General features: G+C 35.7%; 1 protein-coding gene across 4 annotated transcripts in view; it reads right to left on the bottom strand.

Annotated features, from left to right (window-relative positions):
• The window catches only part of Akt (AKT serine/threonine protein kinase), a 203,629-nt gene extending 189,920 nt beyond the window's left edge, over positions 1-13,709 (bottom strand). Inside the window, exon 1 of one of the 4 annotated variants that reach the window (XM_081771806.1) lies at positions 13,611-13,709. The gene's annotated coding sequence lies outside the window, so the exon portion shown is untranslated. Of the gene's footprint in view, positions 1-13,421 lie in introns of all 4 variants that reach the window. The other 3 variants (XM_081771804.1, XM_081771808.1, XM_081771807.1) reach the window with 3 other exon arrangements.
• Between the last annotated feature and the right edge of the window lie 2,351 nt (positions 13,710-16,060).

Genomic DNA, 16,060 nt, shown 5'->3' with positions numbered 1-16,060 from the left:
TTATTAAGTGGCCCCACGTAGCGCAGTCGTTAACGTTCTCGCCTTCGGTGTCAGTAGTCGGAAAAATATAACAGCTTTTTCACATCAGCCATCCTGAGTGAGATTTTTCTACGTTTTTTCGAATTCACACCAGGCAAATGCCGAGATGGTACCTAATGTAATGGTCCCAGGCCGCATTCTTCCTTTCCCATTCCTTTCTTCCTCCGCAATTCCCCAGGTAGTGTGATTGTCGTGGGTCTTATCCTCATAAGTGAGGAGTTAATACGACCATAATGTCGAAAACCCAGAAATCTAATTCCTAAACTCCTCGTTATATTGTATTTTGTACATACGGTTCAAAAGTCCATAAGATATTTTAAACAGTTACAATGTTGTCCAATTCTTAACTTATCCAGATAGTACGATAGTATCTGCGATAATACGCTGCTCTGATTAGAAATAGTAGTTCAGACACTACTTCACTCATTGTGGTTTATATATAAAAGGTACGTTTCAGCGAATTTATCATATAACCAAGCTTTTTAAATGTTTCAGCTTTTATTCTTAGTGACTCAAGGCAAGGTAGAACAGATCGTAGTCTCACATGATGCTAAAACGGTACATAATGATGAGTCTTGCTTGTTTATAAGGGAGAATGCAGTAACTGTGAGGGTGACACAAAAGACACAAGAATTTTCACTGAGATAGAGGCTGCCGAAAGATAGGCACGACCACAAACCATCAGAGATGAACTGAAAACCATGATTGAAACTGATACAATTTACATTTGTCGGAACTGCAAGAATGATTCAGAGAAGATAATACTGAAATTCGAGACAAGAGTTGAGTTGCGCATGCCTCCAGGAAGATAAAGACGGCCCATTACAACGAAGGTTGTTGACGAGATCGCTGTGGTTGTAGAGGACCATGTAGCACATGTATTCCGCCATCAATGCTTGGGCGGTATCACAGGAATTGTCCACCCCGTGGTCAACAGTGAGGAAACTTCTTAGGGTTATTTTACATTAGTATCCTTACGGGATTCACAGTGCAGCAACTGAAACCCCAAGATCCGCCGCAACACCTTGAGTTTGCCCTTCTGTTTATGCCACGGATAGAAGTAGACGACACGTGGCCGTGAGGTATCTTGTGGACTGATGAGGCATATTTTACACTAGAAGAGGCAGTGAACACGAGAAACTGCCGGGTATGGTGCTCAGATAATCTGCATGTTATGCAGAAATAGTTATTACACTCTGCGTACGTGACTGTGTGGTGTGGATTCACAGGAACGTTCATCATTGACAGTTTTTCTTTGAGGAAATGACACCCCAAGAAGTTGTCACCTGTACCGTGACATCAGTACTTTATAGGGACCCATTAGTGTGACATGTGATTCCTGCGTTACAGGTACGAAACTGTTTTCATGCGAGACGGGGCAACGGGCAACACCGTACATCGGTCACAACTTGAAAGAAGTGTTTTGTGAAAAATTTACTGCATGCTGATCGCATCATCTCCCGAAGTTTTCCAGATGCGTGACCAGCAAGATCCCCCGATCTAAATTTATATGACTTCTGGCTGTGGCGAATTTATAGCTCTTTCAATGTTTCTTATAGACTGAAATAGTGTGACGTCACATCCGTCTCGTTGCCATGGTGATCGTAGTTTTATTTTCTAAACAACATGGCCTAAGAACCTAAGCACAAAGCGAAAACAATAACGCGTTAACTTCCGGATTGCAAAAACAACACTTGTATATGTTTAAAAATATTAAATGAATGAAGCTAGCAATTAGGTAAATAATCAGTTAAAATATGTTACGCGTTGAAAGTGAAATGTTTCCCCTGATATCGTGGATTTTGTGTAGCTTATTTATACATTTGGATGTTACGTTAAGTGCCAAAATATACTTAGCTTATTTATTATTGGATATTAAATTCAAATAATGCTGGAAAATTTTTATTTAGTACCATCACATATCACCATCAATATCACACATTACATTAAAAAACCTTTAGATCTACAGAAATAGTGTTTAAAACTTATGCTGAACCATACATAATTGGATGTTTTCTTGTACTATTAGTATATATTTTTAAAGTAAGTAGGAAATATAATTCAGGTCCTATGCATGTTAACCGATCAGAAATTGGTCCTGATTGAAAATTCTCAGATCAAATGTGTTTGTTATATTTTCACTGTGCCGACAGCTCATCAATCTGTTCCATAGAGTTTTTACATTGGGTATAGTTGCTTTTGTTCATTGTGCATTGAGTGGTAATGGCGCTGGCATCACTTATGCAATTTCTATCTTGTCAGATTACCTAGAGATGTGGCCCCTGTAGAAAAAGGTTCCTTATGTGTTACTTCGTTAATTGCAAAATTTAATTGTAAATTTTCTAAATAATGGACCCATATTCTTAATCTGTATTTTCTCCCTGCCAACTTTACTTTGTACTCAAAATATTCTAAAATTATTATTAATTGCGTGTTCTTATTAACAGTATATTCATTCATTCATTTATTTGCCTGTTTCATTAGCTTACAAAGCATGAGAAATTCTCATGTAAGCATTACAGTTGTCAGAAAGAAAAAAAAAACATACAATATTGTCAAGTACCAGAGGTATACATCATGCATCTTTCTAAAATATAAAACCACATAAATAGGATACACTAAGTATAAAAACATGACAACTTACATCTAATTAGGTAACTGTTTGTACCACACCAGGCATGTACTCACGGGTAAGTATCTGTTACCAACTCTTCAGTTAATGAGTCATTTGAATATTCTTTAATTGTATAATAGCACTTTTCAGTAAGTAGATTATATAAAGTCTTACCAAGAATGGAAACATTGGTCATATTTTTCAAGTACAGGGGAAGTTTATTATACAATCTAACACAATTCATGTACACGGTTTTGCTTATATTAGCATATTTTTGATGCATCACAAATATGTCACTACCTTGTCTTGTATTATGGCTATGAACATTTTTGTTAAAGATAAAAAGATGCTTGTTTTTCACAGTAAAAAGAATAGATTTATAGATGTATAAGCTGGGGAGTGTTAAAATTTTTGCTTCTCTGAAAACCTTTTTACATGTCGATTTTGTGGGTAACCCAAAAATTATTCTAATCGCTTTCTTTTGCAATCGGAAAGTGCTTAAACTATTTTCAGCAGATCCCCAGTGTATTATGCCGAAGTTAATTAATGAATTAAACTTGGCGTAGTAAAAGCTAAGAAGTGCTTCTCTCGATACAGTACCTTGAAGTTTGTATAAGGCAAAACACACGCTACTTAGTTTCTTGTTTAAAGTGGAGATATGAGCAGACCATGAAAGATCATCACTTATGATTACACCTAAAAGCTTTGTTATGCAAGAATATTGGAGTAAGTTAGAAGATATTTTTATTCTAGGTGATATACGCGGTTTCCCTGGAAAATGAAAATGTAAGAGAATCGACTTATCATGATTTATAATTAACCTATTCGCTGTTAACCATTTTACTAATTTGTCCGTAAAAATGTCAGATTTCCTCTCAACTTCTTCTATTGATTTTCCTGATATTATCATACTGATGTCATCAGCATATAGAATACATTTTGCTGGATGCATAAATTCTAACAAGTCATTTATATATATCAGGAAGAGAATAGTATACCTATCGGTTCATGCATTTGTTTAGAAAAAAAAAAAAAAAACATAGCGATCACCATGGTAACGAAGAGGAAATGACGACATCACTATTCCAGTCTATTTTTCAAAGGACAAAATTGTCAATATTTCCACACTTTCTTCTTTAAGGGTTTGTCTCCTTTCCGTGACTACGGAGTTGTATTCTGAAAAACATCTTTCAAAATCAACGTTGGAAGCTGGCAATGAAACTGCTTCAAGAGCACATGCAACAAAATCTCAGGGGCAAACTTTCACTAACCAACCGATCTAAAAATAACAGGACTGATGTTCTTCTGTGAATTACATTTTGTTGCAAAGGAAATTTGTGTTATTTTATTAGTATTACCGGCTAACATGGCGATTTCGCGAATCTATCACCTTATGCAGTGCATTTCGGTGTTATTTTGAAAAAAAGTACCAAATTCGCGTTATTTCGCGATTTAAACATCAAAAACGGCCTTTTAATATATATTTAGGTATGTCTATATATTTTACTTTACCTTTTCAAGTTTTCAATGTTATCGTTAAAAACGAAAACTTCGCGTCCCTAGATATAAGTCTTCGCAGTACAGACCGTTAATACCATGAATTAAATAGCAAATTCATTTTGAAAATACAAGGAACATCTGACTCGACTTGAAGAAGAAATAAATAAAACCATACCATTAAAATTCTAGTTCATCTCAATAAAATTAGAAAAATAATTAAGGTGGAATATGTACCAGACACCGTTAACCAACATTTTTTTTTTTTTTTTAATAATTTTAGCCTTTCTATTTTTTTCTCTATGCTTCGACAACGATCTAATCTGATTAAAACATTTTATGGTTGGAATATCCAGTTTTTAGTGTAAACGCTTTCCTCGAAGAATGAATGAAATTTATAGTTTAATGCCCATGATTGGACTCAGCAAGAGAACGCAGACTGATGATAAGCACAAGGGGTCGATACTACAAGAATTAGTGAAATAAGAAAGTAAGAGGAAACAGGAGAATCCCAGAAGCCATCTGTCCGGGATCGAACCAGAGTTCTTTGATCAGAAATTAGCACTGCTGTGCTACTGACAACTCCATGTGTTACTTTAAATAAATTTTCAATTATGAATGTTATAAACCCGCTCTAGTTTCTTTATTCTAACTACGAAATAGTGACAGAAATACATAAATAAATTTACCTACAAAAGACACGAAAAAGAAATCAGTCGGAAAGACGAAGGAAAGTAATTTGTATGACTACAACTAAAAGAATGTACAATAAATTAAGAAACAAACCTTTTGTTGAATGTACATTTGCACTTATCAATGCGACGTAAGTATTACACCAGAGTCAGTTTCGATACTTACTTACATCTTCTTCAGTCCTGGTTAGATTCAAATTCACTTCGACATATCGAAGATTTTCTCAATAAAAATTATGCTAAAACGCTTCATTACTAAATATAGGATTTGGTAATACTGATTTTTCGGGACTGCTTTTGACATGGCATCATTTAAATACTGAAAGTTACATTAAAAATAAACAAAATCTGATTAAGGCAAACCCTTACTATTACTAATTTGTGTTACATCTTCCGCAATATGGGCCTATCATTGTCTTTCTCATACATGTTATATTTTTGAACCTAATTTAAAATTCAGAACTTATATAAGTGGAAGGAATACTTGGTTGTTGGACGAACTCCCCTCTCATCTTCTGAACTATATAAGCTGTAGCTTTAGACGCTTCTTTCATAATGATGTCTCATAAAGGTAAGATATATTATTGAAACTCTAACACAGACAGATTAGTAGTAAGCTTTTGCTTGGTCAGGTTCTACTGTTACTTAAGTTATACACGTAGTTCCGAAGCTAGAATGAGCAGTATTCTTACAGTTGCAATGCTAATAGTGAAGACTCATGTAATAATTTGAATAAGGTGTATACAATTATACTCAGGAGTGGCTGGTATAATGATGGTCCACTGTATTCATACGTCAAAAATTCATTTGGCGTTGTTTATATGCTTTATCAAATATTAATTTTTCTTCTAACCTATAAACAGCAACAAATATATTAATATAAAAACGAAAGATTTGAGAAAGTTCAGAAACTTCAAAAAGGAACATTTTCATACCAATGCATGGAGTGCATAATTGGCATTATCATGTTTAACTGTAAATAAAATGGAATTGATGCTTTCAGTTATTTATAATGAATTTAAAACAACGCTTTTTTTTAAACAAAAGTTTTCACGTCTTAAAAAGCTTACAGACTAGTCTCGTTAGTACAAATTTTTATTAACCAAAAACTAACGTAAACTAAACGTTGAAGCAACAATTAAAACACTGGGTTTTTCTCCTCAAAGTTTACTTCCAAACTAAATGTATACATGCTAACCTAAAATCTAACTTATTTTCACATGACTAACAATGGAGCATAGGTTTCATTAAAATTAATTTTGCGCTGTTTCGTTTTTAGTATAGTAATCGCTCACAGCTTCAAGATCGTCAATCACTTTGTCGTAATTAAACGTACATGCTGTTTCTATGTATAAAAGAAATTCTTCCAGTAAACCTTGTCCACGTGGAGAATGCTAACTATTTTTATTACTTTCACGACAGAAAATTCATTCAAGATATTTGGGTGCACGAAGCTTTATACAACGATGGACATAATGATCTATATAGTTTTAATTCGTGAAGCAACTGCATTGCACAAGGTAGATATACTTTACACTGTTTTCCAGCTTTGCATTACCATCATCTTCCTCTTTTTCATGTCTATGATCATATTTGTCATTATCAGCTTCAACACTTACAATATCCTCCTTTTAACATATTGGTTGACCATAATCCTTACAATAACCAGCAAATTGAAGCAGTTCCTCTGAAATTTGTTATTTGCCCACTTTACAGCTAGGGTATTTTCCATCAGTATTTATATTAATCTTACAATCACTGTTATTATATATATTGAAAGAACACAATAACATCTATCTTCTACGACCAACAAAACGGAACTGGTATTTAGATAACTGACTTTTACTATCGGAATAAAAATTTTGCTCTTTGACGTAACAACGGATGAGAAATGCAAGTGTGAAAAGATAGAAGAGAAAAGCATAACTTCACATCAATTATTTACAGTTTTTTGCTCAACAAATTGAACTCAGCGAGTAGATTTCCTCTTCCTTTTCATTCGGAACATAAACTTGCGAAATATATACACATAAAACATGGACTTCTTCTAAGCCTTGGTCCCAGAACAATGAAGTTGAAAAGTGCTCTGCCTTTCCATAACAATAATAAACTAGAAAGAAATGTTTTTTTAAAATATCGCCGGCTTCCCAATAGCGACAGTTTAAAAGTCAAGTATAAGTATGATTCTTATATATATATATATATATATATATATATATATAACTGACTCATTAACAACAGATACTATGAAGCAAAATCACGCAATGTTCGAGGTACAATCACCTATCCAACCCTTTGATGCTGATAAACTGAAGATTAAAACGTTCAATTTTAAAAATGTAATTTATTTTCTATCCAGATAGAAGTTAGCTAGAAATATTTTTCATGTTGGTCTGCTCTCTGGGGTTTAATAGGGCCCACCAATACCTAAAATTGGGGTGGCATCACCGTGTATTTGCAGGGTAGCAGGCTAGACAGTCCGCCCTTGATTACACCTTAATTCTTGTAGTTACGCTGATACCAACAATTACTATAATACGATATGCACGTAGCAGCAGAAGCAGATGTAAGGTAACAAGTGGAAGAATTTGCACCTAATCGGTACTGATGATACAATCGAATACCGAAATATTCACTAGCATAATAGAACTATTGAGCACTAGAAAATACAACTTTACTCTCAATAGCAGAAAAAAAATCATTTGTAGTTTTCGTTACTTTATACAAACCTTTCAAATACTTAAAAATTAAATTTGCTAAATAATATATTAAAAATATAAGAAAACCATAGAAAGATGAGATGTCAGTCAACAAGAGTACATTACAAAATCAATGAAGAGTTCCCAGCAGCACAATAAGTACAATTATTAATGAAAGAACTTTTAAATATGATTAACAAAATCTATATATATACACACAGTAGACTCCCAACTATCCGGCCTAGTTTTAAAAGGAAAACTGCGTAATAAAATTGGAATTTTCCTTTTTGAACAATCTCCTCGAACTGTAACCTGATATCATCTGCTTGCATTACGATGAGAACCCTACGATGCAGAAGGGGACTAAAACGGAGAAGCATCCATCTAGCTTATCAAGGACTTTTTAAAAAATTAAAAAACTTTTGACACTTTTTATCTTAGGTTTACCTTTTCACATTTCTGTAATCATTTACCAATGAACAGTGAAGTAAGTTTAAATCGTTTTCTTGTTAAAAAATTAGGCCAAGCCTCACGTTAATAAGTGGTATAGATTCATACTACACAGTGTACATAATATTTATGTTCTCTGCAATTAAGTTCAGACATATGATGAAATTTACATTAAAACGTGCATTTTAATATTTTTATTCTTGGATTTCCTATTTCTTGCAGTTAAGTATTAAAACGTGCATTACAATGCATAACAAACATTTATAAAATATTGGTCTGTACTAAAAGGTCAAAAAATGTGACTAAGACCGGGTTTCCGATATAAAAAGTTTTTTTTTTTTTTTTTTTTTTTTTTTTTATGGTGTTGGTGAGGCAAGTAGTGAATGATGATAAAACTTCCGCTGTTATCTGTCCTGATCTTCTGCCACACTAGGTCGGATAGTCCGTAGTATATAGTCCGTGAGGGTCCGTAGTATATATAGGGTGTTAATAAACTATACCGACAAACTGTAAGGGGTGATTTTTCACATCAAAATAAGTGAAAAATTTCATATGGACCTATGACGAAAAGTGCATAGTTTCAGAGCTAAGGCTGTGCAAAATCGCGATAAAGCTAAATTTCAAAAGGCCCTATTCCGAATTCCAGAAACTGTGGATGGTGGTTCGTATCATTTAAAGGAAGCCATGCATACACAATCCAAAAGTGCATATTTCATCAATTGTCAATAGGTGTAGAGAGTATTCCCAACAGGGTGTAATTCTCCAATATGTGTTGAATAGAGTTTTCAGATATACAATGATTTCAAGAAGGGTCCAAAGTAAGCAGGAGGTAAACCTTGACAACAATGGACATCCAATGCTTCGGAGGGAAGACAGAAGTGTTAGGAACCGGCAGCTCCATGTTACTTTGTGTTCAGGATAACGTGTGATATGTATTTCGTCACGGTATATTACACGTTTTCTTCACTTATAAGCGTGAAAAAAAATCGCACCATGTGTTTTCCCGAGTACGAGAGACCGTGCCGCTGACGATCCTTAACACTTCCAACATCGCGCCAAAGGATTCCGTGTTCACTGCTATCAAGGCTTATCGTTTACCTGCTTTGGACCAATCATAAAGTCAGAGCGTATCTCAACATTCGGTTGATGGCATGTCTGGGACTTTCATCCTGCAAGGAATAACCTGTACACCCACTGAACATGAATGATATATGCATTTTTGGATTGCGTATGCGTGACTTCCTTTACGCTAATAAGAACCACCATCTACAGTCTCTCGAATCCGAAATAGGGCCACTTGAAATTTGGCCTTTTCGCGATTTTGGACAGCCTTAGCTCTGAAATTATGCACTTTTCGCCATATGTCCAAATGAACTTTTTCTCTTATTTTGATGTGAGAAATCACCTCTTAAAGTCTGTTGGTATAGTTCATTAACACCCTGTATATACAGGTATATATGTATATCGCTTGCATGTTTTCAGTATTTTCTACTGAATACGTAGTGGAAGGTTCACAAGAGTAAATTTTAGCACCTAGAATGCAGGAAGAAAACAGTATACTCAACTTTACAGGGCACGCATGTAAAAGTTAAACAAGATTTAACCAGAAACTCAGATGCTAATATTACCAGCACGAATTCGGGATTCAAAGAAGCATTTAAGAAGAATGTTTCATCTACAGAGGACGGTGGAAATCTCCACAGAAACAAGACACATTTCTGGGTAAGCCAATTTTTCTTTATCTTAAATATTTTAAATCTTATCTCTTAAACATTTTAAATCTTATACAGGCAAACATATTAAACACGGATATTTTGCATCATATTACATGATCAGTTATACCAGAGGTTATCATAGAGTTATCTTCCGGATCGCTTATCATGGAGTTTAAAATGGCACATTTACATAAAGGCAAAACTAATAAAACAAGCAAGAAAAATTAAAAAGAAAAATATAATGTAGTTAATAAATGTACTAGATGCTTCCAATATTTCAAAATAAATAAATAAATAAAAAAAAAAAAACATTCATCAAACATCAAGTTGCCGAACAAAGGAAACCAGCTAGTGCGGGACAGAGACAAAAATGTAAAATATTTGGGTGAAAGGAACCGAACAATCGTCGTACATATGATTTATGAAGTGCTGTAAACATGAAAAACTTGAAAATATTGCAATCATTAGTTCTTATTGTGGTAACTCTACTCTAATTACGAGAAAAATATCCGATATTCAAAATGCAGTATTTAAAAGAAAATGAAATAATTCAGAGCAACGTCCCATGATCATGCCCTTTAGGCTAACAGAGACGATTAAGGCAAATGATTGATGATGGAACAATTGGTGGAATGAGAAAGTGGGAGGAAACGGGAGTATCCCGAGAAAACTTACGAACCCAAGAGTTGTCCACCACAAACTTACTAGGCCGGGGATCAAACCAAAAACACCATACACCGCAGGTAAGCGCTCTACAACTGAGCCAACGTTTCAGAAAACATTGGAAGTATGAGCTAGATGTCACATATCCATTTTCGTTCTAAAGTGGAATGCGCCAATCAATAGGCATTCCATCTAATGACAATGATGGCGGGAAAAGAACTTTATGCACAACAACTGAGTGTAATTTATGTTACAAATCATCTTACACCAGCACTTAAAAAAAAAGAAAGAAAGAAAGAAAGAAAAAGAAAAACTGAAAATGTGTTAGGAAGCACTTAATACAACCCTGCCTTGAAAATCACCGCCTTAAATTTATACAAAATGTTCAAATCCTGTAATATGTACACTCATGTCCAAAATTAATATCGCATATCTATAAATATGTTGTTGTAGGAGTATAATTTGATAACGAATTCACCCGGTATTTTTTATAATGTTAGGATGTGTATAATCGGCAAAGACATGTACGTGGAAAATTTCATGTCAAAAGAGCAGTAAATAACAACAATAAAACGAAAATAAAATTTCCTTGTCCATTTAGCAACATTTTGTTTTACTCTTTCTAATTTTTGTAGTTATAATTCTTTTACTATGAATTTTAGCACAGATATAAATTTCACGATTATACACATAGTATCAGTATTAAAAATACCCTGCAAAGTCATTATCAAATTATATTCTTACGACAAGACAGTTTCTAGATATGCGACAATAATTTTGGATACGAGTGTACCAAAATATATATTTTTTTAAAAAAATCAACCTACACCAAGAGGTTGTCTTGATCAATTTGGCGAGAAGAACTACATCCACAAATTTGCTGAGGAAAAACAAAATATTTGAGAACTACAAATTTACGTACCCGTAATTCTTTCTTTCAATGCAAATATGTTTCCAAACACCTTCCTCCCCTCAACCGTAGGTTGCCGAGCAACATGGAAATTTTAAAACTTTTCTCTCTCTTGGGAGAGCTGTTTTATACTATGATAAGGTCTCTTCTTCATAACTGCATCTATAGACATTCTATCCTTGGTCTTCCCAACATCAGTACTAAAAAACTCCACTCTGGTCAGCATATATTCGAAAACTTAGCAAGTTTTCCTATAGCTTACAGGTTAGAGTTTTCGTGCAAATTAAGGATTTGTGTACTACAGCATACTGACTATATATATACATATATGCAGGGCAAGTCAAAATGATGGGATTGATTTCAGAAATTTGTTCTGTGAAATATACAAATTAATGAACATACGTTATAATAAGAGATGTGCTTCGGAAGATTTAGTTTCCACTTTCTATCGCTAAAAGTCAGCAGCTAGCATGAAATGAATTACTAATATTGACCGCAACATGCTACAAAAGTTTTGGTGTGTGTCATGTTACGCGAGGTGTTCACCCAGAACACTTGTGATGTATGAAGAAAATTTTGACTAGCATATGATTCACAAATCACATATGCTCAATTAGATTTCTGAAATGGGGTCCATAATTTTGACTTCCACTTATAATGTTATCTTGGAAAAGTGCCGTTTCTAATGCCTTTAGATATTGTACTCCATCGGCGTATTAGGGGGGGTCCGGGCTTAAGCCCCCCCCCCCCCCCCCCGAAATCTTACTATAGTAAAGTATATGAAATATCTTGCAGAATTTCCTATTTTCAGGCAAAGCCCCTCCCCCCCCCGAAAGTTAGCAAAGCCCCTCCCGTAAACAAAATCGTAAATACGCCACTGACGGCGCATATAGACAATGATCATACATACACTGCCCTATTGATAAAATCGATAATGTCATATATTCTGATCTTTAACATATTTACACGATTTTCAACTTACAGACATGCTCACACGTCAGTATTTGTTCCTAATTAAATCAGCGGGGAAGATAAGAGCATGAGCGAGTATAACTGAAGGTTTCGGTGCCGAAAGCTCAGAGACCGAAGATATTTGACGTCATTATGACTTAAAAGTATGTTGGCAAAGCGCACAGAAGGTGTTAAGAGGGTTTGTACTTTGTACAAGCTCTCCTCTTGCGAAAGATTATATGGTAATGATGCATATATTATATATATTACTTCAACTTTTCTACTTTAACTGGGACGAACGGCACCTGTGTCAATGAGTTCCTTAGATACTAATCTTTCCTTGTGAAGTAACACATTTTACCTGTAAATTTTGCGAATAGTGGCACCCAAATGCATAATTTGTACCAAGAGCTATCCTATACATTATAGTTTACGAACACAACACATATGTTAAGCAGAAATTCAAGAAAACAATTATTTGCATACAGAAGAATATCTCTCATTGAAAAAATATGCTTTAAAAAAATCGTACTTTAATCAAGTGGTAAATAGAGCCGGTCACTTCAAATACAGTACCGGTATGTAGAGCATAATCGACGATCAAAGCGAGACACGCAAAACTGCAACCTCTCTCAACAGAAACAGCAATTCCGAGTTACATCTGTTATAATTTTATCTTGTAGTTCTATCTGCATTCTTACTCTCTCGCTATTATTTCTTTCCTGAATTTTCAAAGCAGGTTATAAACGAATTATAGTGTTTAAATACTGTAGTACTGTACAAATATGCACCAAATGTACAAGGGCAACACGCCGACAAACCATTAAAAATAAACATAACGGAATTCACAACAGTTTGCTGCTATTTGAAGGTCAATCTACAAATCAACAGCATAACAAAGTAACAATAATCTTCTCTGCTGCATTCCGGTCCTGGCATAATCTCATGTCTGACCTTCACGAATGATTCCGCACTTATTTCTGCACCGTAAGGCTAGGTACTTACTGCCCGTTCTTTACGATTTTTATGCAAAGAACATAAACAAAGTATTCCCTGTTACGTTCTTGCACCTCCTTATATTTGTTCGGCTTAAATTCAACTAAAATATTATCAACCGTAACATAATTGTGATAATTTTTGTTCATTTCCCATCTAACTTGTTCAAAATACGCAGGAAGTTTTTATTCTTACCTTCCTTGCCAGTATTTCAGCAAAAAATACAGACGTTTGTAAATGCCGTTCACAAACACTCACTGAATATACAAACACAGCAAATTATCACAAAACTGTTACACCTATCACAAAACACATACAATATCGACAACGCACTAAACATAAAGTTTACATCCTGCGCACCCGTAAAAATCAACACATTCTCACCAGCCAAAGACACTGCACAGAAAACAGCATATCCATCCCATCCAACTGCTACTTGCTAGTTGTTGTTACTTGGCTAGCCGTTTCTGACGTCACGTCAAGCTCTTTTCACAGTAAACCGTGCTGCTATCTAGTGAATGAGACAGAAGTACATTCATTCATAAAATTCTGTTCTAATATTAATGCGTGCTACGTTATTATGTCTGTCGAGCTTGCAGTCTTGCGAAACGTACGTACGGTGTGTGTACAAATGTTAGCGTATCGTACTCAATAGAAACTGAAGAATCAAAATTTCTCCTTGATTTCCGCGTTTCTGTTACAATGATATACAATAGTGTACGTAGTAAGAGGTGACAGGCCCGTATCCAGGAGGGTCTAGGAGGGCCGGACTCCCCCTAAATTTTCGCTGCCACCTAAAATTTTCACGGTAGGCTTCAAATGAACTATAATATGATTGGATATCCGCCCCCTAACTTCGCCCCCCCTACATTTTTGGGCTGGCTACCGGCCTGAGAGGTGGGGGGACTGATGTTAAAGTACCTCTCTCCTTTTTATTTTTAGAAAATCATCATTTTCAAGTGCAAGGAGTAAAGATTGAGTTTTAAAAAAAAGAAAAAAACTAGTCGGTAAAATACAGTTTTGCCCGAAAGCCAATGAGTGAAAATTTCCTGTTGCAATATATACAAAAAGTAATGAAAAACAAAATGCAAGTAAACTTCTCTATATAGAGGAGTTTCTGACTCGTCAAAGCTTGTCAAACTGATTAACCTAGAAACTTGCAATGTGGCCGAATTTTGTGACTTCGAATTAAGACATATTCTATTTGATACGTGCAGAAAGAATAACGCGAAATATTGTCCACTGTAACACGTCGGGGTACTTATTAGGGATGGCCAGAACCGGTTCCTAGTGGAACCGGTTTTCGGGTCTGAACGGATCCGGTTCTAGAAGATCCGGTTTTTCGGATCCAGTTCTAGAAGATCCGGTTTTTCGGATCCAGGTCTAGAACCGGTTCTTCGGATCCAGGTCTAGAACCGGTTCTTCGGATCCAGGTCTGGAACCGGTTCTGAATCAGAACCGGTTCCGCTGGAACCGAAACTTTGTGACCATCCCTACGCTAAACCCAAGCTCCTGGCAAGCTGTGAACAGTATGCTAGATGAAATGGTGGAAGCGACAGGCAGGCGCCCAGGCGGCGGCAGCTTGTCTCATTTGGCTAAATAAACTGGGTAACTGGCAAACTCATTGGTTAAACAGGCAAACTGGCCAACTCATTTGGCTAGACACCCACTGGTGGACCAAATTTTTTTTTCTGGGGGCACAAGCGTGTCTGGGCGAGGAAGGCACAAGCGCATGGTCCTCTTTGCATTATTTTTGAAGGTGATCTTTATGCCTCATTTCTGGGTCTTTGGGGGCTTTCGGATCCAGGTCTGGAACCGGTTCCTAAGATCCGGTTCTGGAACCGGGTTTTCAGATCCAGATCTGGAACCGGTTCCTAAGATCCGGTTCTGGAACCGAGTTTTCAGATCCAGATCTGGAACCGGTTCCTAAGATCCGGTTCTGGAACCGGGTTTTCGGATCCAGGTATGGAACCGGTTCCTAAGATCCGGTTTTGGAACTGGGTTTTCGGATCCAGGTCGGGAACCGGTTCCAGAACCGGTTCTGAAAACCGGATCTCCAAGAACCGGTTCCTCGCGGAACCGGTTCCGCCGGAACCGAAACTTTATGGCCATCCCTAGTACTTATCAGTACTGTATACGCTCGAATTGATCTTTTAGTGTGCTGTTTATCCTTTTCCCAATAAATTAGCTTTTGAAAGTAGAAATAACACATTTCAGAAAGTAAGAGCTTCTTTGAAAGTCATATCTATTAACGTGTGAGCAACTGGAAAAACTTATTTGCTAATATAATTCAACAAATAGAATGAGGTCCGTAAACTGTTTGTTTATCGAAAGAAAAGGGAATAAACCTTCATATCATAACAAATAACACAAATTGAACACACTACTTTAGATAACGGAAACAGAAGTTAATAATGCAAGGGCGGGGAGGTTAGAAAGGTAAGTGCAATTGGACTACATAATTTCTTGTTTAGATGAAAGGTTTTTAGTGCACCAGGATTCCATGTGATTTCTTTAGTACCTTAAGATATCACGTTCCAATAGTCACATCCAGTGACGATTTCAGGAAGTTCACTGGAAAATTTACCCCGGAGCTAGGGAAATTCCTCTCAGGCTAATATCTTCGATCATGTTCAATATATATAGTAGATTACTAGTAATTTAGCAATATAGTACACTTCCCAATTATCCGAGGTTCGATGAAGTTATACCTCAGATACGAAAGCCTCATATAATAGGATGGTGAAATGTGTTTTGAGGTTACTTTCTAAATAAGTAAATGAACATCTTTATTATCAATACCTCCATAGTTAAGTCTACAGAAAAATGGTTTT

Source organism: Thermobia domestica, chromosome 9, assembly GCF_964235325.1.
Source record: "Thermobia domestica chromosome 9, izTheDome1.hap1.1, whole genome shotgun sequence".
NCBI lineage: Eukaryota > Metazoa > Arthropoda > Insecta > Zygentoma > Lepismatidae > Thermobia > Thermobia domestica.
This window is presented reverse-complemented; position numbering and strand designations above follow the sequence as displayed.